Raw genomic sequence first — 25,682 nt, 5'->3', positions numbered from 1 at the left:
AATCTTAGTATTTGCACATATGTTGCCTCCTGGGCCTCATGCAGAGCCCTCTGTCCTGCAGTTTCACTGTTGGTTTTACCACCGTTCCCATTGTGGGAGATGCACGGGGGGAGTATTCAACATACATGCACACATACCAACATATAAGACCTTCAGACCAAGTTTCTCAAGTCACTTCTTCTCCTCTTGTATTCATATGAGGAAAACCACAAACATAGATCTAAAAAAAATCCTACGCTCAAGTCACATCCTCCATGGCAATTCTCTGAATTCCCAGGTGTCTCTTACCTTCTCTGATATTAATTTCTTCTCCCAATAAACAATGTCAATCTTTTTTCCTTCCTGCAAAGTGATTCCCCTGAGTCTAAGATCCTTATTCTTTTCTGCTTGAAAATTCCCTGTACTTCCTTGAAATCTGTGGCAGATCTCACCCACTAAACTGCCTTCCAATGTGGAGGAAACAAGTCATATAATCATAGAATTATAAAATCAGAGAATGGATGGGTTGGAAGGGACCTTTAAGATCACCTAGTTCCAACCCCCCTGCTATAGGCAGGGACACCTCCCTCTAGACCAATTTGCTCACAGCCCCATCCGGCCTGGCCTTGAATGCTTCCAGGGAGGGGGCATCCATAACCTCACTGTGAACAGAGACTGTTCCAGTGTCTCACCACCCTCATGGTAAAGAATTTCTTCCTGATATGTAATCTAAATGTCCCTTCTTCTAGTTTAAAGCCATTTCCCCTCTTCCTGAAGGTCATCAGTTTGCCCTACCTCAAGTGTGGGTAGGATGATGTCATCATGTCTGATGACTCACCTTACTCTTCTAGCTGAGATGAGACATCTATTTGTCATCAAAGCTGGCTAGATGGTACAGTGTTGATTTATACATCAGCTGCCTCATACCGGGACTATGTCTATAATCCATGTGGTACACATGCCCTGAACAGCGCACAGTTCAGAGCTGAGAGATTAAGAGTCTTCAGATTATTCAAGCCATAAACTCCTAAGTCACTTCTGAAAATCCCTTCACTGAATTGTGCAAGTCTAGGGTCAAATGAGAAAAAAAAACCTGAGCACATAAAAAAGAGAGCAGAGGTAATGATCTTCTTAAGGAAATTAGTTTCCTCAGTACAGGAGAGACAGTGACCTGTTGGAGCGTGTCCAAAAGAGGTCCACAAAAATGATCCCAGAAATGGAGCATCTCCACTGTGAGGACAGGCTGAGAGAGCCAGGGCTGATCAGCCCGGAGAAGAGAAGGCTGCAGAGAGTGGCTTGAGAGTGGCTTGTCAGTATCTAAATGGGAGCTATGAGAAGGAAGAGGGCAGACCTTTATGCAGGGTCTGCTGTGATAGAACAAGGGGAAATAGTTTCAAACAAAAGCAGAGGAGAACTAGATTGGATATAAGGAAAAATATTATGCTAAGGGTACTGAAGCACTGGAACAGGTTGCCCAGAGTGGATGCCCCACTCCTGGAGACATTCAGGCTGGACAGGACATTGAACAATGTGATCTGTCTGTAGGTGTCCCTATTTGTTGCATGGGAGTTGGACTAGATGACTTCTGAGGGTCAGACTTCCAGCTGAAATGATTTTATGATTACATGATTCTATGAGTGTGGACCAGGACATATAGACCTGTTAACCACTGGTGCTGGTAACAAACAGAGAGTACCAGACTTCACATATGGACAATAATACCATCTTCTCTTTTACTATTCTTTATTATATCAAAAAAATGAAAGAAAATCTTATATTAAAGCTAAACTTGAACTCTTGCTATTAAGAGTTAAGTGTGAACTCATCTAGGATTTGAATGGGAAATTCCTACTGTGGATCCACACTAATGAATCATACTTGATCAGTTGGTAGAAAAAAGTCAAACTGGATAAACTGAAATGTTCTGAGTGGCACTATCTACGCAGATCAGGTCAACAAATAAATTATTACAGTGAAAGAAGATCATAGAATCATAGAATCATAGAATTGCTAAGGTTGGAAAAGACCCACAGGATCATCCAGTCCAACCATGCGCCCTTCACCAATGGTTCTCACTAAACCATGTCCCTCAACACAACATCCAAACACTCTTTGAACACCACCAGGCTCGGTTACTCCACCACCTCTCTGGGCAGCCCATTCCAGTGCCTGACCACCCTTTCAGAGAAGTAGTATTTCCTAATGTCCAGCCTGAATCTTCCCTGGCGCAGTTTGAAACCATAGGAATAATCAATTTCTGAAGAGGCTGAGGAATTAGTTAAACATCATAGACCTGATTCTAGAAGGACTGGAGCTCTCTGAGTTTGGGATGAATCAGTATTCTGACTCCTCAAACCAAGAGAATATATTATGTGCTTCTCCAAATCTCAGAAATGTTCAATCCTCAAAGAAGGCATAACAAAATAATTGACACCCTGGACACTGAGGAGGAAGATGCGTCTGTTCTCCCATCTCCAACTCTACTCCTTTGTATGCTGAAAAGAAAACAGATGTTCTCGGGATGAAACTGATGTTATTACTGCTCTTGGTGATGATCCCTAAAGGGATGTCATCCCTTGGTGACATCCCTTTAGGGCAGGGATGACCTGCCCTAAAAATCTTATTGTGAAGCAGAGGTCTTTTGTGAATGAGTAGTGCTGGTCTTGTGATGAGACTGCTTGAGTACTGAATGCAATTGTAAGTCAGAAACAAAATAAAACAATTACCAGTGGAGTCCAGGCTGAAGTCCAGGCTTTTTCTTTGCTACACAAGTCTCCAAATTCATAAGTATAGCACAAACCCATTGAAGGAAACCTAAACTCAAAAAAACCTAGGACAAAGAATTGCATTAATTCAGCTATCAGCATAAAATTCAAATTGTTTCTTCCTTTTGGTTTCTCTTCATTGTCTTTCCATCCAGTTTGTTCCTTGACCAAACCTCCGCAGGGCCCAGATCAGGTCAGCTCACTGTCAGCAGCTGCAGTGGATGCTGGTGTGAGAAAAGTCACCATCACACAGGAGTCTAATTGCTATTAACTACAGAAGTAGCTTCTTTCTAAATTATGCCTGCAAAAAGTTAGATGGAAAACTTGGCTGGATGCTGGAGAGCACTGCTCTGGGTCAACACTGCCAAATTTCTGGATGCCAAATTTTCCCAAGACTGCTGCAGACAATACCTCCTACCTCCTAACAAAGGACTTTGCATACTCCTACCTTTCTTCTCCAAAACATCCTTCCAGGAGCACATCATTAGGAATATCTTTCAGAGAATGTCTAGCTGAAGTGTCTTTAATATATTTTATATTTCACTGAGAAATACAGTCTTCATCCACAGCAAAATGTAGGGAATAGTAGCATGCAAAGATGTAGGCTGTGATCCTTTAAAGGGCCTATGAATATGGAGGAACAGATGCTTTAGGGAATTAACATATCAATTCACGGCATGCACAGTACCATACAAAAAATGCTATTTATGATGATTATGTTATTTTTGTGGAAACAAAACCTGCAGCAAATGAGCTAGAATAGCGCTATTCAAATCCTTCAGAAATGCAAAGCTTCACCAGTGTTAGTTTCTAGAAGTCTGACCTTTTGCAATGTAAATACTCTCTGGGAGGATAAGAGATAAAAAATACGTCCCCAGGTCTCTCAGTTTGCCTTGAGAGTTCCAGCTAGGATTAGCTGTTATTCTTGCAAATTGGATTTCAGTGACAGACAGAGAAATATTTGACGTTCAGTGCTATGAAGGCTGCAGGTTACCTGTGCTAGATGTCATCCAGCAAATTAATCTGGCCTACAGCAGTCTTACGAGTTTTCTGGCACTCATGCTGTTTTCATCACTCCTAAGAGCTTCACTAAAAAGAAATCTGTCAGAAGAAGAAGTCCTTCTTCCTCATCCTCCTCTATGGGTATGCCTTGCATTCAGGCTCTCACAAACCTATCATTTCTCCATCCTGAGCTGTTGGTCCTACCATTCTGTGGAGCATCCTACTGAGCTCAGCTGTGACTGAACAAATCACTTCAGTGGACACTGAGCAGTGTACTGAAAACAATGTAGTAATATGGAATTTTGGCTATTTGCCCTTCCTGTCAAACATCCGAGAGAAGCTGGCTCTCTGCAGTGAGGCAAGAATGCAGTACCTTATCTAGCTTCCTGTGAAACACACAGCAAAGAGACACATTCTTAGAAGACATTTCAAAACCTTGTTCCAATTATATCATTTTCCGTCAGACCTTACAGGATTTCTTTGCCGAGAGCAATCCTTTACAATTCAGTGTGATATTTTCTTCAGGCTCCAACATCTTGGTCCTCCCACCAACGTTCTCTGTTCTCTGTCCCAGGTGTTTTCCTCTTAAAAGCAGTTTGGGCCTCACCCACTGTGGGCTGGGTTATTCCAGCACACTACATCCCAGGTGCATTCCTGAAATACTTGCTGGGTGGATTGAGCTTATTCTGGGGCCTATCCTGCTTGAATATGCAAAGGATTCCAGTGTTATCTGGTATATCTGATGCGGCATTGACCTATACTCTCATATCTTATCTTCCTACTCAGTATGCAACCAGAAAATGCTGGTGCTGCTGTACTACTGAGGGCAGTGCCTCCCTCCAACAACTGCTCCGCAGTGTGAGATGTGGCCACTCACACAGACTCCTAATACAGCCCACCGCATGTAGTCTGGCAAGGTTTTGTTAGCCTCTTCCCCACCAAGGTATGGTATTAAATATTAAATTAATTAACAATCAAGTAAAAATAATAATCTTTCTTTGCAGTGTATAGGACAAGTGGTCCCTTCTTGGAGATGATGGAGGAGAAGGACATTTGTGGGTATGCACACTGTGTGAAGTAATCTTCTGGGAAATCTTTACCTTTCATGGGAAAAGGCGGACACAAATAAATTCAAAATGTATCTTAGGAGGAGGTGATTAAAGAACTTGTCATTTCAGACAAAAACATTGAGGGGGGAAAAATAAAAACAAATTAACATCAACAACAAGATCAAAAGGGTATTCTTATTTTTTGTTTTTCCAGTAAAAAGTTTGCAATTCCCACTTCCAAGTGACCTTTGATAAATTTCCATTCCATAATTCAGAGTTGCTTGGTGGAGCTTGGGTTGCTTCGTGTAACTCCTGAGCTGGATGCAACGCTCAAAGATCCTGAGGCCCAGGTCTCCAGGAGCTCCAGGGCCCTTTTCCTCCTCTGAATTTTGGATAATATCTTGGTGCTGAAACTTTGTCAATAGAGACTTTCCAATCTGGGGGACCTCTGGTAGAAACTGTATCAGAAGGGAGAACATTTCACATTTCTGTAGTGTGGAAAGAATATGAGTGAATGGGCAATTGATATAGAGCTGAAGGAGAAGAGACCGGACTGGCACTGGTGTCACAACAAGATTTTGCCCTATGGAGTGTGACATCTCTGGGCAGATGCATGGAAATGGGGTGAGAGATGGTGGGAAAGGGCAGGAAGGACAGGGATCATGAATAGAAGAGCAACCCTGCAGCTGTGTTTCAGTGACGTTGGAACAAAAATCAGGACTGTGAGATAAGAAATATAACAGGATATGATTTTTATCAGATGAGTTGGCACAGCTGGAAATGGCAGAGGACTGCAAGCCACACGCCTACATGCTGGTGGTTTACCCATGTGCAGCAGGCAGAAATAATTCCTTTTCCCTCAGACTTTATTGCACTTATATTCAAAGAGCTGCATGTGTGTTCCATCACTTCTGAAATGAAACTCTAACATCAGCAGCAACCAAAACTTGTAATAACGCTTTGCCTACCTAACAGTGAATGCTCCAGCAGTGCTACATGTGAAGCCTTAATCTGATCAAGCTTGAGATTCAACAACACCAAGTGCAAGGTGCAGCACCTTGATCTAGGCAATCACAGACATGAGTACGTTTTATTTTTCCAGGTTGGATGGAGCCCTGGGCAACCTGGTCTAGCCCACGGCTGGGAGACTGGAACTAGGTGACCATTGATGTCCCTTCCTACCTAAGCCATTCAATGATTCTATGATTCTTCAGCTGGTGTTCTTGCTTCCCATATCCCCCTTTCATTATTTAATTGTTTGTTTAACTCCGAACTCTGAAATATGCATGAAAAATTAAGGGGCAGAGGAGCACTTAAGATCATAAAGCACCTATTTGATCCTGTGGCTTTGCAGGAAACAAAGCTTTTGCCTTGTAATCCTCTGGAACCCAAGGGAGAGCCATCTGTCTGTCAGTACCAGAGATAACTTCTCTTCTAGAGGAATACAAAATCTGAACCACAGCTGCAGCTGCAGCACTGCTATCCAAGCTTTACGAGTGTTTTTAAGAGGCAATTGAACAATCAGTCCAGTAAGTAAAACTTGTGACTTGCTTTCTCCCACTCACACTTAGGAGAGTACAAAAGATATAATAATGTTCATTGTTTGTGCTAAAAATTACATGGGGGAAGTAATACTTCCCCTTAAATGAATCAGCTTGAGGCAGCTTTTTTTAAAGAATGGTGTGTCGTGTTACAGGACATTTCAGCTTCTGAGAAATGCCAATGCAACGTCTCCACAGATCTGTGTTCACTCTCAGCAGGTCACTGGGCAAACCAAGCATCTGCCTAGGGTTTCAAAATGCTAATACCCTTCAGAAAATGTTAACTTTGGTTAGATCCTGATGATTTGGACAGGATAGAGCCTCTGTAGGCAGTGCTGTCCCAGGAGACAGTAAAGTCAAGCAGTTTAATTGAGTAAGAATTGGCAAATCTTTGCTACAAACTGATATTTATTTGCATTGTGGCAGGAACACCGATGTTGACCTGATTTCTGCTTAAGGAACACCTGACTTTGTTTCCCACTTTCTCCCTTCCCACCTCAGTTCCTGGGGTGACAGGGCCAAGTTCCAGCAACAATAGCTGAGTTCTGGCATTTTGACATCCAAACCAGGGTAATTGGGTTGTTGGGTTTGTTTGTTTGTTTGTTGGTTGTTGTTGTTATTTTTGCTTGTTTTTTATTTTTGCTATCTTGCTTCTCCTTCTCAGGATTGTTGTTGCAAAACCATGTGCAATTCAGCGCTGAGCAATGTGTTCCCTACACACAGCTCAGTGCAGTACACTGGGATGGTTACTATTATCGACACTATTAGGACATACAGGAGAGGTGTGTATGTTTCAAAGCATAATAGCAACAGGATGGCAGATGGACACACATGGTTGAGTAGTTATCACATGTTTCTCGATAGAACTTCTTATCTGAAGTCAAATTTTCATGTTTACATTTTGAACACTCATAAACACTTGCTGAGCAAAAAGTAAAATGCAATAAAAAAGTACTTACCTTCAGGCACTGACCAAACTTAGGCATATCCCTGGGCAAATTGCACCGAGTGTGCCCGAAAGTGCCCTTAGCACAGTAATCTGTTATGAGTGATAATGAAAATTTAATCAATAACTGATTTCCAGAGATGTTTCAGCAGATATCACAAACCACCACTGATCTTTGCTCAAGCACATGACTTTCTGAATCAACATGTGATGTCCAAGTGTGATAGTAGGCAGTCTCCTGAACAGCAGCAGAAACAGGAGTTTGTTTCCTGGTTGGCATCAAGATGGAAAGTCTATTTTTGGATCTGTACAAGTTAAAATTTCAGGACATTGTTCCCAAAAGGAGTTTGCTCATGTTTCTAGTTAGTTTTTGTCTCCTTCACAGATTCAGCCATGGTCTTATTCAACTCCTGCTCCTTTAGTACATACGTTTTGAGATTGGTCTACAGGCCAGCACCTTCAGAAAGAGAAGCTTTCCTTCCTTAGGAGTAGATCTAGACATCCATTCTGTTGGTTTTTGCCACTGATGCAGACCTTATTCCTTCTTTCCCTTGTGTAATTCCAATGATGCTATTCCAAGCAGTGCTCAGAATAAACACATAATGTTCATTCTGTCTCCCTTTTCAGCATGATGCAATAGAAGGAACACCAAGCTGAGATAAAGGTGACATGGGGAACTGTTGTAGGCAGCTTGAAGGTATAACTATATGCGAAAGCCCCACTGGTTCTGGAGTTGGCCTATGGATTCGCAATGAATGGAGCAACCAGAAAGGAATGCAGATATAACGGAGAGCCCTCCCTGCCATCTGCACCCATGAGCCCACTGCATCATAGGATTTTTGCAGGCCCTGCCATACAAAAATAACCAAAACCAAGTGAAAAAGTGTTTAGTCTTACAAATCTCAAAATAAAAGGAACCTTGGATATGAGTGATTCTTTCTCATCTCTAAACATATATGTACTTCCATAATGCTGAACTCAATTCTTCTTTTCTTTATCTTGCATTTAAACAATAGACCAGGTTTTATGGTTCTATGCGAAGAACTTGTTACACAAGCTCCAGTGACTCACAATCTTGTTGAACACTGTATTCCCAAGTACTAGCCTCTAACACCAGGAATCCTGGTAAATGGAATTAAATATTTTGCAAGAATATCTTGCTACAGCATTTAATACATCTCTTGCATAACTGACTCTTTTGGTGGGATCTTTACTTTGGAAAGTAAAACAGATATATGCATGTATTCAGTTGAGAGGTTGTAACATGTTGATACTGATTTACTTGAGAGTTTTGGCCAAATTTGGTGTGCTTATGTTGCTGGGAGTAAAAGGGAGTTACACAAGCAAGGCCAGTTGTTACTTTCCAGGTCCTTACATTTCAGCTAGTACTGCTGGCCTTGAAAGCGCATTGGTAATGGCACTAATATCATAGAATCCTAGAATCATAGAATCCTTAGAGTTGGAGGGGATCTTTATAGGTCATCTAGTTCAGTGTCCTTGCAGTGGAGGTTCTCCATCTCTGGGATCATTTTTGTGGCCCTTCTCTGGACGTGCTCCAACAGGTCTATGTCTCTCCTGTACAGAGGACTCCACGTCTGGATGTGATACTCCAGGTGAGTCCTCACCAGTGCAGAATAGAGAGGCAGGATCACCTCCCTTGACCGGCCATCCAAGATCCTTTTTACGCAGCCCAGGGTAGTATTGGCTTTCTGGGCTGTGAGGGTACACTGCTGGCTCATGTCCAGCTTCCCATCCACCAGTACCCCCAGGTCTTTTGTGACTGGGCTTTGCAGAATCCTTTCACAGCTTGTACTGATGGTGCCCAGTACAAGACCTTACACTTGAATTTGTTGAACCTCATGATGTTCTTCTTGGCCCACTGCTCAGTCTGTCTAGATTTCTCTGGATGACATCTTGTCCCTCTTGTGCATCAACCACGCCTCACAGCTTGGTGTCATCCCCAACTTGCTGCGGGTGCACTCAACTCAACCCCATTTTCAATGTCACTGATGTAGATATTAAAGAGTATTGGTCCCAACATTGATCCTCGGGGGAAACCACTAGTCACTGATCTTCATCCAGACATTGAGCAATTTACCACCACACTCTGGTCTCAATCAACATGGTCTCCAGGGCTGGAGAAAGAACTCCCCCAACTGTTCTCCTGTAGGAACACAACTGCCTGTTACTGATGTCTTGAATGAGTGCTACCCGGCCCACAACACTACATATTATCTGACGCACCAAGCCAAATTTTGCTCCATTCAAACACTCAACATAACTCCTTCTGTGAGTGAGTAGGAGTCCCCCATCAACAGCGAGATCGTTACTGAAGATATTAAAACATTCTACTCCCTTCCTCCCCTACCCTCTTCCTCCCCCTCAATCTCCCTCTCCACTTTCAAACCAATTTCCTCTTTTCCTTGTTATATTAAGAACCTATGCAGAAAATCCAATACCTTATCCCCAGGACTAAGTAGCATTAGAAGAGCATATTAACCCATTGCCATTGTGATTATATCAGTGGCATGTTTATTCTCTACAGGCATTAAATGTCCATAGCGATTCCATGTACAGGGAAGGTGGATAGCATACCAAAGCCATATATTTAGAAGCTGTGGGAGTTTAACTACAGATATATTAAGGAATTTGCCTCAGGAATGTAAACAGATCCAGACAGTTTTGTGAGCCAAGGCAATTAATTTGAAGAGTTGTCTTGCATGCACACACGTGTACACATGCATGCCTGTTCACACCCCTCTCCCTACCCGTAGCCCTACATGAATATACACCAAAACCAATATTTCTAAAGCACGAATAACAGTAAATACTTCTGCCACAGAGAGGAAAACTTTGTATTTATTTGGGGTGGAGTGGGAGGTCATTCACTGGTCAAACAAGGATGTATCTACTCATGATGCAATAACAGGCTGACCTGGGTTTAGCTCCAGTGCAGTGAAATTCTGTGTAAAGTGAATCTGTGAGGAGGTTAATAAGGTTAAATAAATTAGCCAGAACTAAGAAAATCTTGATCTCAGGAAAAGAAAAATCACGTCTAATCTTGTCAGGCATATATTGGTGTCTTGGGTCATCTTAGTCTTCCAGTGCAATTTGTTTACTCCTTATATCCTTGTGCAGCTCTCAGCCACTCAGATGAAATATTTTTACATGGTCTGAACAGTCAGTTCTCTCCTTAAGCTCTTCCAAACTCACCTTTTAAGGACTGGACTGAACTGTTTCGATGATACACTCAAAACACTGCACCTAACATTTTCACAAGACACTTTTGCAAGAAAAAGATCAAGGCATCAGTAATTGGAGATGTTCAATAATTTCTGAGCACCGTTCAGTTAAGCAGTCTACTTCTCAGCTTCTTCACATGCAATCATTTGTCCTGTCCAAGCAGTTACCACCGTCCCTTTGTCCAGCCACAGTCCTGAAGCTATGCTGGCAACCACTTCAGTGCACTGAGGATCCTGATCCAGCTCGTGACAAGTCCCATCTGAGGTTTGATCTTGGATGGTACAAACCAGCAAATGCCAAGATGACAGGCGAAGACATCAAACCACAGCCTTAATGTCAAAATTCAGACCACTGGAGAAAATCTAACATCGGTGTGGTCTTGCAGGAGGGATTATTCTGTGCTCTAGTAAAAACATAGAGATGACTTCAACCAAGAAAGTGACGTAGAGATTTTCCTATTGATATAAGGAGTCAAAATAATTACCTGTATTTCATTTACATATAGAACCAAGATTTCAGCTCATGCCTACCTTTAATTTTGGTTTTGTTCTTAGAATTCTTACCATGCTTTAACGTTACTCCTTTAGAGTGGAATAGAAAACTCACCATGTTTAGTATGCTTTAAATGAAACGAGGTAGCTATTGGAACAAGAAGTCCAAAAGAGGCTAAAGCTATTATTAAAAAAAAAAAAAGAAAAAAAGAAAAGAAAAAAGAAAAGAATTGTTTGTTATTCCTAAAACACTACACATCACAAGTTACCAAACTGTCATTCTTTCTTATTCAACTTCGTTCCACCTGTTGAAAGTATTAAGGAAGTTCCCATTACTTTACAAACTCAGAAAAGTTTGAAAAGTATCTTACTTCAATTTTGCCTGGGTAAAGATATTTTTTTCTTTTTTAAACTTTACTGATTTTATAAATACTGTTGGTCACATTACTTATAGGGGCTGCGCCTGACAAAACCCGCATCTCAAGGATCTCTGCAGTGACCATAGTGTGTAAGCGTGGCAGGAAGAGAATGCCGCACTCCCTGCAAAAAAAGAGGGGACCTAAAAATGCTTCTGCTCCAGAATGGCATTGTCTGAAGGACTCTGAGCAGCTTAATCCTTGTCACTTAGCTCTGCAATTGTGCCATAACATCTGTCTGCACAGACTTTAAACCTGAATATTGCAGAAGCTCATCTACTTTACCCTGGGTGTTAGGCAGCACTGCACTTGAAAGAGAAATTAAAACAGGTTTGGATTTTTTGAGAGGAAGTTCCCATACAGAAACACAAACAGATCCATTCAACTCCTTGCTCAATAGGCAAAACAGTCCAACTTCAGCCTCAGCTAGGTGAACTCTGTTTTTTCTTGCCAGTAGCAATACAGGCACAAACAAGTGTTAGTGTCATCACTGGAGTTTTTCTTAATTTTTCTAACCTTATAAAAGAGATGCTTGGTTTCTTTATGAAATAGTTGGAGCCTGCGACTAATTGGATCCTGATTTGTTAATGTGTACTCATGTCCGGGTCACAGCCCAAGATCTGGTTCTCTAAGCTGTAGAAATGCTGAAGGCTGGCATCCTTGGGCTGGCACAACATGACTTCCCCATGGACATGCAGAACAAGATCTGGTGGGCTCCACTCTTTTCTCACCTCATAAGACAGTCAGGTTTTTTAAGCCAGAATGGCCAAAGGCCTTCCACACGCCCCTCATAGATGAGCTGCTAAGTCTCCCTGTATCTGCTCTCATATGGGTTATCTCCACCCATAATTCACAGAAGGATTCTCAAGAATGATGTTACCTAATTTTTACCTACCTAAACATGTGATATCTAATGCAAACTCATCTTCCACTCTCCCTCTATAATCAGTGGAGAAAGTAAATACACAGAGAACAGTTAAACCCCTCTTAGTCTTCTATGAATTGGATGCATTGTCTTGTGTAGGTGCCTTTTCTTTGCCTTCAAATGACTGACTTGCCTCTTTGCAGAGATTAATTCCATTTTTAAGTTGTACAAAATGAGGTCCAAAGAAGAGACCATCCCCAGGACCTCTCACTTCTCCCAACACTGCACTGTAGCTCAGCTGCCTTATCAGCACAGGGGAAAAACATCTGATCCTGTGTCAGCTGTCAACATTAAAGCTCCCCATTGACTCTGACCTGGCGAGGGTTAAGCCCTTTGCCAGTATGTGAAATTGTGCTGAGTGTGCATCCATAGCTGTTATTCATTAAATGGATTCACCTGACTAGAGGGCTGCCACAAACAGTTCATTCTTGGTATTGTTTTGGAATGGAGTGGTTCAGAGGTAGCAAGGCTGTTTATTTCATCTACACTAAAAGCCTGCCTGAAGAATTGTGCAACTGCTGTTTGGAGTGGCTACTGCAATTTTTTGAAGCTTAAATACACTTTCAGCTTATTGGTAATATAGACAAGGGGAAACCACAGTCCAAGTGACAAACAACATAAAATCTGCATCTGAAGACACGTAGGGCTATAGGCACTTTATGCTTTCCCCGTCGTTAATCAGATTCCCCATGAAACTGAGAAGAAGCTCAGTGTAATTCCAGATCCAAGTATCATCAAGCCTCAAATGCAGTCAACCCTTTTACTTTTCTCAGCTGTGGGGTCTGGCCAAATAGAAGTCAGGTATGCCTCAGGAGTTTGCACTGGGACTTGCTCAGCTGGGGTCCCTGGCCTCTCCACTGTTGATCCTGTTACTTTGTCCTGTGACGTTTTTTGGAACATTACAGATTCCTGTAGCTTTTCACTGTCATTTCCTGATTTCTATTCCACATCTTCCTACCCTGTTTTGCTCTTCTATCTCTGTCATTTCCTTTCTTTCCTTAAAAAATAAAACAAGCAGGCAAACAAACAAACAAAATCAAGAAATTAAAGCATGAATCCATCTCCTTTGGCTTGTTTTGACTCAATGCCAGCCCAAAATGTTAGTGAAATACTGTTGCATCCAAAATTGCATCCAAACTGACATTGAGTGTTGTCAAATGAGTAGCACAGTGATCAGTGTAAGCGCCTCGGAAACTTGAGCCAGTTCCACAGGATATCACCACATTTCAGCTCAGCTCAGGGCCAGTGTCTTAGCTGCCAGCTACAAGTGATGCTCTACTGTTTCAAATGTAATTGGACAGGAGGCAAGGCAATGGGCCTTGATTTTTTATGTCTGCTTGAGAAGCTTTATCATCCCCTGCTAGACACAAACCTGATCATAGAATCATAGAATCATCGAACCTCCTGAGTTGGAAGGGACCCATAAGGATCACTGAAGAGTCCAACTCCTGGCTCCACACAGGACCATTCTCACATAACAAGTGAATTGCTCTTCACTGACATATGAAGGGATGGGTAGAAAAGCATGAGGGTGAAAGGTGAAAAGCTGAAGTTTCACAAAGATGTGTCCAAAATTTTTTATCTTTTTAATGAGAAACAGTGTATCAGAGGACAGCTTTATAGTTCCAAACGGGAAAAAAAATGGTCTAAGGCACCTGAGGTTTGCCTTCTCCCTGAAATTTGGCATCCTGTGGTTCTTCTTTACCACCAGTACTCAGGGAAAAGAAAAAAGAAAAAAGACAAAAAAAAAAGAAAAAAAGAAAAAAAAAAGTAATAGGCTTTTTCCTGCTTTTGTTAAAAAGAAAATTTAAATCTAATTTTGCCAGCAAAAATAATTGCAAACCTGTAGGGAGGACTATGATAAAAATAAACATCTCATGTTCCTTGTGGCCTGGCTAAAAAAATATTCTTCCCTTAATCTTCATTATAAGCAGTATGAGGAACAAGATCCAAAAGAAACAGGATGACATATTGATTCTTCACGTAACAAATATATTTGAGTGAGTGCTTCCAAGTCATGGGATTGCTGCCCAGGAGCTGCTCTTTTTCTGCTTCTCTGTTCTCTCTTCCAGCTACCTTTTGATGATTGAAGTAGATCTTTGCAATCTGTAAGAACAAAGAGATCATAATGCTTCTTGTCCTGTTGTGTATGACATTCAGTGGTTGTTTGAGACCTGTAATTTTTTTCTTTTCTTTTTTTCTTTTCTGATACGGAAAGAAATTGCCTGCAGTCAGATAATTTACTGGGCATGTTCTTGCTTATTCTTCATGGAGACATAAACATTTGAATTCCCAAACACAAACAAACATGAAAATCCCTTGCTCAGTGACGCTCTTTCTCCTAGTCCAGCAACTATGTGCACAAGTATACATTAGAGATCCACTGAGGAGACCTCAGCCAGCACAGTGAGATGCCATCTGTACGTGCCAGCACAAATCTACACAACATTTCAATACACTGGCTGAGAGATGTACTCAGTCTCCACCCTGGATTTTGGCAGTGATGAGTTGAAGTGAAAGGCCAGCACATCTATGTTAAGGCCAGGCCAGAATGGCTTGCATCCAAGCACATCAGAAAGTATCTCCACACTCCCCAGCACTTCTAGGTTATGTCAGATCTAAAATACAAAGCTTTGCTGACATGCCATATTGATTTAGAGTGGGAACAAATCACAATATGAACTAAAATAGGAAAAAGACCCACAGAATTTTCCACGGAGACATAAGGTATACAAGCAATAGGAGCACATTTTTATATATGTATTTTATTGTTGATGTAATCTAGGAGGAGATTTAATCAACTTCTATAGTCAACACGAATTGTGTCCTCACCAGCTAAATGAATCACGTCTATGTGTGTGTAGGTTTACCCTCCTGCTTTTCTTGAAGATACACACGTAAGCCTTAAGGACAGCATCACAGAATAGTTGGATTGCAAGAGATCTTAACAACCATTTAGTTCCAACTGCCTGCTGTAGACAGACCCACCAGACCAGGCTGCCCAGAGCCCCATCCAGCCTGCTCTTGAATGCCTCTGGAGACAGAGCATCCATGACTTCTCTGGGGAGCACCTCATTACTCACACAACTGCAGATATGCAGCTGTGCACCTTTGCAAGAACATACGTTATGCCTTTCTAAGTTGAAAGTGGTTGGTTTTTGGTTCCTGGTGAGTTGAACTGCAAATATTATAAATTTGTTTCTACTCCCTTTCTACTGTTATTGAAATGGTATCCATCAGACAATAAATCTCCCATTGATTAGTGTTTTTTCCATGGTGACTGAAATCTGAGGTCAGCATTGTTATTATGTTTATGCACAGAGAATACATTATCTAGTTTTCTATGCCCCTCTCTGGCTCTCTGAAGGAAGATGGGTATTCATCCAAGGACTGCATGGATTCAATCTGTCAGTAACAGTCAGCTCCGGCTGTGCAGGTCTGGTTTATAGATTGAAGGGATTCACTGTCTTTACCCTGTCTACCTTGTAAATCCAACATTTATGTTTGACTACCAGTTCTGACAATAAACAGCAATCTTTGTGTCACATTGCTTTTAATGTTTTTCTTTGCTCAGATGAGTACTGTTAGCTTAATCTGTACTAACCTGCTTTCAGAAGCACTGCTGTAATCATCTGTGAAAGAGCCAAAGTGGACTGCCAATTCAAATCTCCAGCAATATCCTGAGATTCACTTAAATGTACTATACCAGGACAGACACAGCATAATCCTGACAAGCAGAACTGATCTCCAAATATATATATGTACTTTCTATGATATTTGTTTCAAGTAGTGTCGTGAAAATTACTATTCAGGATTCCAGAACTGAAAATGAAGTTTTTGGGGTTTAAGAAGGAAAAACACTGAATATTTTTAATCAACAACATGTGGAGTGGGAAAAAGGAAGTTTTGTGAGATTTCTCCGCAGGAAAAAATTGCAGTCAGCTTTACTACTAATACAAACACACATGATCTGTTTTCAGGAACCAGCATGGAGGGGAGAATGGAATAAGAGAATAGGAGCAAAATCAGACCTCTCTGGCCTTAGAGGGAAGGTTTCCATGTGAAGATAGGTTTGCAAATGCCAGGAAAGGTGTTAGTACAACTGGGAGTACCAGCTGCCTTCTCTTGAGCACACAAGCAGTTGAAGAGGCAACACTGACACTCCTAATGGTAATTCAGCAAGAGGAGCCTCATAGAGAATCACAGAGGTTGAGTTGTTCTGTTTACTCACAATCTATTCAGTAATTGCTCTGTCAGGAGGAGAACCTGTATTTGCAGTGGCCGTGGGTCTGCTTCCACTCATACATCTGAGCAGAGCATCTCTGGACACATCTCTGTACTGCTGGTGTTACCTGGTGTGCTCTGCTTGACGCCCTTCTCTGATGCCCTCTCTATCTCAATCCAGAGCCACCACCCTGCATAATTTTTTGCCTTTTTCTTGTGTTTTTTTTTTTTTTTTTTTTTTTTGTCCCCCTAATCAGCCATTTTTCTCTGCCTCAGTTTCCATGCAGAATGGCTGGATGGAAGGACCCACCGCAGCATGTGGGACATAGAACCGTGTGACAAGAGATGTGTGTAGGGTTGGCTTGTGCAATGGGAGAACTTGTGACATAAAGGTGAGAGTCTGCAATCCATCCATGATTGTGTGGCTTGGTTGGCAAGGGTAGGTCTCACCTGCAGCACACTGCCCCAGTCCCCCTCCAGCTCGAAGAGATGAGGCCCTGCATGTGACTATCTACCCAATTAGTCATGTACGGTGCCCTGGGGTGGCTGATGACCTTATTAAAGGATTCATTAGCTTCTTTTTAAAGGGCTGGAAACAGGGTGTGGTGCTGCAATGCACTGTGCATACAGGACAGTGCAAGGGAAAAGATGGTGATTTTGGATAATCCTGGAGATCAGGATGTGTGATTTGATATATTTGAGAGAAGATGTGAAAGGTTTGAGGATCACCAGTGTGCAAACGCTTTTACAATATGGTCCATCTGCTGACCAAATTTTATGTGCATATCCTGATTTCTATGTGTGTTTGCATGGGCACAGATGTTTACTAACAGTACAGTTGCCTTTTTAGACTGACAATTATTGGTCTGTGGCTCTAGAGAGAATCTCTCACAGGGTCAGTGTGTTTAAAAATGAGGCATCCCCAGAACTTCTTTTCTTCTGAATAGAAGTTGGTGAAAATACGCCTTAATAGGGAGGCCTTGGCGATGTGTTAACTGGAAAAGGAAGTATATGTTATACTGCCTGGGCTTAGCAGGGTCTGCTTTTCTGTTTCATGCCTTAATTTGTGTGTGCATGTAAAATGTGATCACAATATCATTTCCAGATAAGAAACCAAACCGGTGATGTCCAGATGATTAATTTTGGTTAATAAGTATCTACATGACAAACAGTGAAGTCTGTTGGAAAGGACTAAGTATAGGATGAGAGCGATAAGGTGCTGAAATGAGCAGTCACACTTTCTGCAGCTTGTGTGCTGGATGATCAGATCCAGGAGAGCTGGCATTTCAATCAAACTGCCTGGATGGGTTTTGCTGGGACAACTTCTGACTGTTCACACTGACCTGGCATCTTGGCTCGAAAACGTTCTTTCCAATTACTGGGAAGGCTGATAAATTTGAGGGCATTGGGTTGTGGTTTTCCATGCTGTTTCCATGCCTTAAAATGAGTGTGAACCTTGAGGTTTGAATCTTAAGATTTGCTGTTTGTGTATCTTGTGGTTTTAGGTTCCTCTGAATTTCTTGTAGAAATCTTCAACCAAAATTATCCTCAAAGGCCTCAAAAAGGGAAGGAAGGAAAGGAACAGAATGAGAAGTGGGAGGCTAAGTCTTCCACAAACAAAAAGGAAAGAGACCATCAGGAAATAAAACTAGAAAAGGTCACCACAGAGAAGAGAAAGACTCACTGCATGAAGCAGCTGAGAAGTAAAACGTGGTGTAGTGAGGCAGAGGGGAGCTCCGCCATCCTTTGGCTCTGACAGAGCCATAGGGAAGATGAGGCTCATAGGGAAAAGAAATGACCTGTCCAATTTCTTCTAAACAGATCAATATCCAGTTACAACATTCTCTGGCAGCAAAAGGTTGAGTTAACGTAAGAAAATAAAGCTAACCTGTTCATGCAGATAGCAAAAGAAAGTCATCTGCAAAAAAAGAATAAAAGCTAAACCCAACCAGCCAACAAACCAACCAACCAAACAAACCAGAATGATTCAGTATCTCACAGGAGGTCTGTGAGGCCTTATGGTTACCAATTTTAAGTTACTACCATGTTAAACTCCCTAAGAAAGTTTAAAGGAACATTTCTCATGATCTGTACCTTCATTTCTCACATTTGTTCTGTAGATTTGTTTTTGTTTTGATGAGGATGCTTTGAAAGCCTCCTGACCCTATTACCCCCACACTGCATCTGCTGTAGGATGTGCTGCAGTCTCCTGGTAGCTCTGGAGAAGATCTAAAAAGCTGAGCTGAACTCAGTGAAGCCCTCATCTGGTACCTTCAGTACAGGGCACCCATTTCTGACCCAGAAGAGCTTGCTAGTTTGTGCAAACATCTGCTTATTCTGCAGGAATGAAACCTGTCACAGAAAGGCGGTACAAGGAGGTCCAGGCCAAAGAACTGAACAGCTCTGGAGACCCTTTTGCTGGACCTATGTGGTTTCCAACTGTGGGCCTCAGGCACTTCACAAGCTCCTTTCTCTTGGCTTTGAAGGGATCTAGCTAACAACCCCACCACTCAACTTCACCCCCACACAGAGGCAGGCTGACAAATTTGCATTTTCTGAGGGTATGTCCTAGCCTTCCCTACTGCCCAGCACACCCCAGAGACCAATACGGCTTTGCTAGGTCACAGATTCCCCATCTTAACACATGCAGCATTGCACGTGGGGACACCATCAGACATCCTCCAGGTGATGTCTCCATCCGACAAGATGTTAAGGCACCATTGGTGAAAAACAAGTTTTCAAAGAGCCTGGCTTTGTCTCTCCATCCTCAGAACATTGCTGTATTTATAGCCTTTCTGGGATGGTTGCCTATTCTTTTTACCCCATCAGCACAGGAGGTGACCCTTCCTTTAAAAGGCATCTTTTGTGATGGAATTTCCAGCTGAAAGCAGGATTTGATTCCTTTGTCAGAAAGAGAAAAGGAACATACTTCGTTGCACTTTATGAATTCTTTCAACATGCACATCTTTGGTTACATGTTTATGTTGCTGGACATGTGTTTCTGCCACCAGGGCAAGGAGAAAAGAATTTCCACTGATGTAGAGTGTGGTGCTCCCTTTTATCCTGATCTTGTTGTTAAACTAATGAGTTGCCTTTAAAGTGCTCGGACAGTTAGCTGAAAGTGGTTCTTTCCACCCTTCTCCCAGTTTACACTTCAAACAGAAACCTTTCTATGGGGAATGATGATTAAGGGGGATAATCTTAATTTCAGTTAGTCAAATTGCTTTGTGTATATGTGGGTGTGTGAAAATAATACGGTATCTTATTTCAGACCTCATGGGGTTTCAGCAATTATTTCTTAAACAGAAAATCACAGAAGTCACCAGCCTCATAATGTCCGACTCTCGGGAGCCGGAGTAAGAGGAAATTACACATCCATCTTTGAGTTTAATGGTGTAAAAACATGTGTATAGATAACTCTGCCATACTATGTGGAATTCCCCCCTGCTGGCATACAGAACCCAAAAACCTCACCCTGCCCAGACAGGGCAAAGCCAGATCCCACAGTCCTGCTTGTATCAGCCTGCATGGGAATATACCACGTGGGGAGGAGAGTGGGCGGTGGTGGGGCTGTGCCTAGGCAGACATTTCCAGGTGCAAAGCAGCACGTTCCAGGGGAGGAAAGCCTCACCCACTTCTGACTATACTTTTCTTTTTGCCTCTTCCCAGATCCCGCTCTTCTTGAGCTCCCTGTCACTTTTTTTTTTTCCTTAATCAAGGATATGCAAATACTGCTCTGAGTCACAGCTGCTGTATTAAGTTTCATCTCTTCTCAGAGGCGCTGATCTTTACGTGATTGCCTGCACGTCCCTTGGCTCACATGTTGAATCATTTCCACCCCGAAATCTTGAGGCTGTGTTGGGGACAATATAATAACTAGTTTCTTGCAGCCTTGTGTTCTCAGACAACTGGGAAATGATCCAACCAGAAAGCACAGTGAATCTGTCATCTGAAGTTGAATTTTCCTGAAGTTAAGGTCCACAAGTAATCTCTAACAGCCTCATGGAGAGGCAAGATTCAGAGATATCCCACCTTCTGGACACTCCTGCTCTTAGCCTGGAAGGGGATCCAGGCCCAGCAGGGCTGGTTAGGTTCTAGAAAAAGGGATCTGCTCACTTTTGGGGATGGAGGGCTTGTGACTGACCTGTGATTGCCAATCAGACTATTGTAATTTGAAGTTCAAAATTTGTTGTCATCAGATAGCTTTGCATTCAGCTGACTGAGATTCCAAAATATTCTTGTCCTGAATTTCTATTTGTTAATGTTTGCACACAGACCAGTAATGGGATCTGATTCTGATTAAGGCCACAGAGTCAAAGAATCATAGGATAACCCAAGTTGGAAGGGACTCATAATCTTCATTGAGTCCAATCCCTGCCTTCACACAGGACCACCCAAAAATCAGACTGTATGTCTGAGACTGTTGTCCAAATGCTCCTTGAACTCCCATAGCTTGAGGCTGTGACCACTGCCCTGGGCAGCCTGTTCCATGCCCACCAAACTCTGGTGCAGAACCTTTCCTTAACCCCCACCTTCCCCTCCCCTGACACAGCTCCATGCCATTCCCTCAGCAGGGCTCATGAGGCCTCCCCTCAGCCTGCTCTGCTCTGGGCTAAACAAACCCAGGGACCTCAGCTGCTCCTCATACATCTTGTCCTTTAGGACAGTTGTAGTGTACTTTATAAATATCAGCAGAGATACAGCAGCTTGTAGACAGTGTGGATACAGATACAGAGACTGGTCCATAGCCTTGTCCTTTAGCTTCATTAGAGGGGCACCAGACAGACAGCAAGGACAATAATAGTGAAGTGAAAGAGAATCTTTCCTTCCTTCCTCATTTCCCATGTTTTGCTTTTGCTGAGTCCAGCTGAAGGCATAAGCAGACACTCGTCCAAATTTGGCACTTTGCCTTCAGAAACTTATTTGAGCAGGTAATGCAGGATTGAGCCCACTGAACCATTTTCACATTTCGAATTTGAACCATTCACCGCCAGCCAGGGTATGCTGTGATGTGATTTAGGACTTTTAGGCCCACCTAACAGCAAGTGTTTCTAAGGAGAGGGTGTGGGGCTGCAATTTTTCTGCACAGCCAACTTTTGCTGTCCATCACACCTGGTTGCACAGTGCTCTAGACTTCTCAGTTAACCTCTACAAAGCTTGATGGGAGCCTTTAGAGCAGTATCTATCCATATCAGTAAACTTTTGGCCATCTTAGAGTATTCTAAAGTGATTTGTATCAAATATTTCCTTCTTGTTTATCTCTTTACTTGTTTTCTTCATTTGAAAGCTCTTCCTCACTTAAGCACATATCTTTTGACTTGTGAATAAGAAGAAATACTCATAGCATATTTTGGCTCAACTGGTAGTGAAGAAATTGAAGGAGAAAATTGGAAGAACAGAATATTTCTCATTTGGTTATGTCCCATATCACAGTGGTTTGCAGTACCTACTCGCAGACAGAACTGTCCAGTTTGCTAGCACTTAGGAGTCACTGGATGTAGGCTGCACTCATAGCTGTTAAAGAGAACTTCTTCCTGGTAGAGGGAAGAAGAGACTGGAACTGTAAATATTTGTTGGGTTAACCTGAGGAAAAACAAAAGTTCGGTAAAACAATCAGTGAGACATGTCTATAATTCACTAACACACAAGGGCTCAGGCTGGTGGAACAGCAGGTTGGGAATATTATCTGTGGAAGTCATTTTGTTTAAAGGCCTTTGCTGGACATCACTGGCAAGGAGGTTTCTTTTCTTTGAAGATCAGCATTGAGATAACTGTGATATTTGTAAACAGTATGAGTGAACTCAGTTTGGATTACAAACACTTTGCTGAAAGCAGAACCAGTAATCATCCATGGCAGCAGATACAGATGTGGATCTGTGCATGGCTGTCACTTGAACACCCCACCTCAGCTGGCCCTGGTTTGCTGTTCTGGCACAGATGTCTGTTATCGAACAGATGTTGGCTTGTAAGCTCCACTAAGCAGCTCCATTTTCCAATCAGAATTGTAACTGGAATTATGTACAGCAGATAATTACAGTGTTTATAAAAGGGGAGTCTAAAAAACTGGCCATGCAGCTCAGGGAATTGAGGTCACTCATCAAGCTGCTGCCCTCCCCTCCTGCTTTTCCCAAAAAAACCAGATGACTTTATTAGAATCAGCCACTGACTAGATACCATTGACTTTACAAGCCAGGAAAGACAGCTAGGATACTCTTTTGTCACTAACTTATTGTTTGACCAGAGAACAAAGCAATGCTTGCTGTATCGTCAAACAGGTAACGGTCTCTCATGTAGTCATAGAAAATTATTATAATAGTTATTATAATAATTTATCAATATTTGTCCCTTAAGCCAGCTTCTTCATTATGTTTCTCACTGTCTGCTCTGTGACTGTCTTGTTGAGATCATAAGCATTTTGGGAGGGACGGTCTGTGTTGTATGCAGCACTGGTCACCTTACTTGTGCCTAATGAGCCAGGTTCTGCTTCTGGTAATAATACTGTGTCTCTGAACTCAGCTGGTAGTAATAGGAGAAAAAGTTATAGCATCTGGATCAGTATATAAATACTGTAAGGAATCACAATATTATTTTCCCTGCTCTTGCTTTCACAACTTGTACAAACACGTAAATTCATCAGGGCTGAATTCTCTCTACAGCTGCCTAATGAGATATTGGCAATTAGTTTAGGCCTCAGCTTGTTAGAGGCAATGACCCTGCCTGCCAGCATGTGTAAATCAACATATAATAGCTGTTGAAAATCTGACCCATAGATTAAGGAGAGATATACCTGAAGCCAAGAAATCATCTATGGATACAGCATTGCCTGGATAAAAAATGTGTTTTGGATTAAGTCTTCAATATTTAATACTAATATAGCTTCAGAGAAATGATAGAACCTGTTCAAAAATGTCTCTGGGGCAGAGAAAACAGAAGTTTTAAATGAAACAGTGTAAATCTCTGAGCCAAACAAAAATCTTTTGAAAGGTAATAAGGAGTGCTTGTGTTCAAACAGTTCTAAAGTTTCTTCATAGATTCTCTTTCCTTCCATGTTCAAATCATGACAGGGGGATGATAGTCTAATACCGGTATCAGAGTATGGCAGATAAAGGAGATACTGCACTGCAGATATGCTGGTGACTTGGCTAACATTCACTTTTTTTAATAGGAGCTTTAGCTCTGCATTTTGCTGTTGCAAAAATTCTGTAGGTGCAAAAACCTGTACATAAAATTCAGTGTTAATATCTAAATGGGTCAGCACAGACCATCGGATAATGTGCCAGGAAACTAAAACGTGCGACCAGACTCAGCTGTCCAATGTCAGAAATTATGTCCAAACAAATTTCACTGCAATAACCAGATCCACACCAATGCAGGATGCAAGCAACGCTTCACATTCAAGAAAAAGATTTGTCTGTTGCACACTATACAGTGCATATCATACATTGATATATTTATATGCTTATTAACATATGTATATAATGTATACACATGCATACATAGAACATATATATAATCACAAGGAACATATATGCATCATTTTGGTAAGTTTTCAATTTCTCTTCTCTTCAGTTTCAAAGTAAATCATTTTGACTCATTTGATCTTATAAACAGTCAGATGAATGAAGCCAAACCAGCTGACTTTCTTTGCTTACATTACAAAATCTGGTAAAAGATGTTGGTAAAAACGGTAAACGTTAATCTGAAATATGAAACTTGGAAAGCCAGTGGGATGGGGGGTGAGCTGTAAGGACAGGATGCACCCGGCAGACACAGGTGGGCTGGCAGGTAAGCAGGGGTCTGTCAGTGCTGCTGTCTGCTTTGTGTGTTTGGGAAAGGTTGATTCTCTGAGCTCTGTTTATACTGCTGAAAGACCTAAGGGATAAATGTCCTGAAGTCCTTGTGAAATGCTCTAAGGTGACACAAGGCAGTTTTTCACTTGAGATTAGAGGAAGCTAGGACCAGGATTTTGTCCATGCCTATATGGGCTGCAAGTGGCTCTTTCTCTGTCCCAAAGCTATGGGGCAGGCTGGCTGCTTGGGCAGAGCTGATTTCCTCCCTTGCAGCATCCTGGGAAGTTGAAGCCAAACCCATCTTGGCACCCAGACCCATCAGTTTTGTGGTGGTAACAGTCTGGAGGCTATGCAGATACCCTGCTGACAGGGTTAGGGGCAATGGAAGAGGCTGGAGATGGGGACAGTTTGGTAGGAGTTTGGGGAAAGAGAAGTGTGTAAAGTACAAGTTGTTGCACTTGGGTTGGGTCAATCCCAAATACGTGTACAGACTGAGCGAAGAACTCATTGAGATCAGCCCTGTGGAAAAGTACTTGGGGGTCTTGATGGGTGAAAAGCTGAACTGCAGTGTGTGCTTGCAGCCTGGAAGGCCAACAGTATCCTGGACTGCATCAAAAGATGGGTGGCCAGCAGGGAGAGGGAGGTGATTGTTCCTTTCAGCTCTGCTCTTGTGAGGCCCAATCTGGAGTACTGTGTCCAGACCTGGGGCCCCCAGCACATGAAGGACATGGAGCTGTTGGATCAGGTCCAGAGGAGGGCCACAAAGAAGATCAGAAGGCTGGAGCACCTCTTTCATGAAGAAAGGCTGAGGGAGTTGGTCTTATTTATCTTGGAGAAGGATGGCTTCAGGGAGACCTCGTTACAGCCTTATCCAGTACTTGAGGGGAGCTTATAAGCAAGAGGGGGACAGACCTTTTTTGTGGTCTAATAGTGACAGTGGGGAATGGCTTTAAGCAAAAGAAGGGAAATTTAACTTAGATGTTAGAAAGAACTTTTTTACTGAGAGAGTGGTGAGGAACTGAAAAAGGTTGCCCAAAGAAGTTGTGGATGCCCCATCCCTGGAGGTGTGTCAAGACCAGATTGGATGGGGTCCTGCGCAGCCTGATCTGTGATTGGTAACACTGCCCATGGCAGGGGGTTGGAACTGGGTGATCTTTGAGGTCCCTTCCAACCTAAGCCATTCAATGGTTCCATCATTCTATGGAATTAAACAGTAGTCAGAGCAGAGCTCAGCTTTTAATGTGAGAGGAAGGGAGACCCATCTCACAGGAATGAAAGCCACCTTACTGCTGCTCCAAAGGCTATGTTGTC

The 25,682-nt window shown here is 42.3% G+C and overlaps 2 long non-coding RNA genes across 5 annotated transcripts; one reads left to right on the top strand and one right to left on the bottom strand.

Annotated features, from left to right (window-relative positions):
* Window positions 1–4,568: 4,568 nt before the first annotated feature.
* On the top strand, window positions 4,569–8,530 carry LOC101750227. Of its 4 annotated transcripts, XR_005857241.2 has the most exons (6): window positions 4,569–4,663; window positions 4,751–4,805; window positions 5,898–6,324; window positions 6,763–6,906; window positions 7,001–7,118; window positions 7,910–8,530. It is a non-coding gene; the product is annotated as an uncharacterized LOC101750227 (long non-coding RNA). The 4 variants fall into 4 exon arrangements; XR_005857240.2 differs by lacking the exon at window positions 4,751–4,805 and having other exon boundaries at window positions 4,569–4,689; XR_006937122.1 differs by lacking the exons at window positions 4,751–4,805; window positions 5,898–6,324 and having other exon boundaries at window positions 4,569–4,689.
* LOC107052788 lies at window positions 4,971–7,352 on the bottom strand. The gene is made up of 2 exons (XR_005857247.2): window positions 7,296–7,352; window positions 4,971–5,253 (listed from the first exon to the last, which is right to left on the bottom strand). It is a non-coding gene; the product is annotated as an uncharacterized LOC107052788 (long non-coding RNA).
* Window positions 8,531–25,682: the final 17,152 nt, after the last annotated feature.

The sequence above is a fragment of the Gallus gallus genome, chromosome 2 (genome assembly GCF_016699485.2).
Source record: "Gallus gallus isolate bGalGal1 chromosome 2, bGalGal1.mat.broiler.GRCg7b, whole genome shotgun sequence".
In the NCBI taxonomy this organism is placed as follows: Eukaryota; Metazoa; Chordata; class Aves; order Galliformes; family Phasianidae; genus Gallus; species Gallus gallus.
This window is presented reverse-complemented; position numbering and strand designations above follow the sequence as displayed.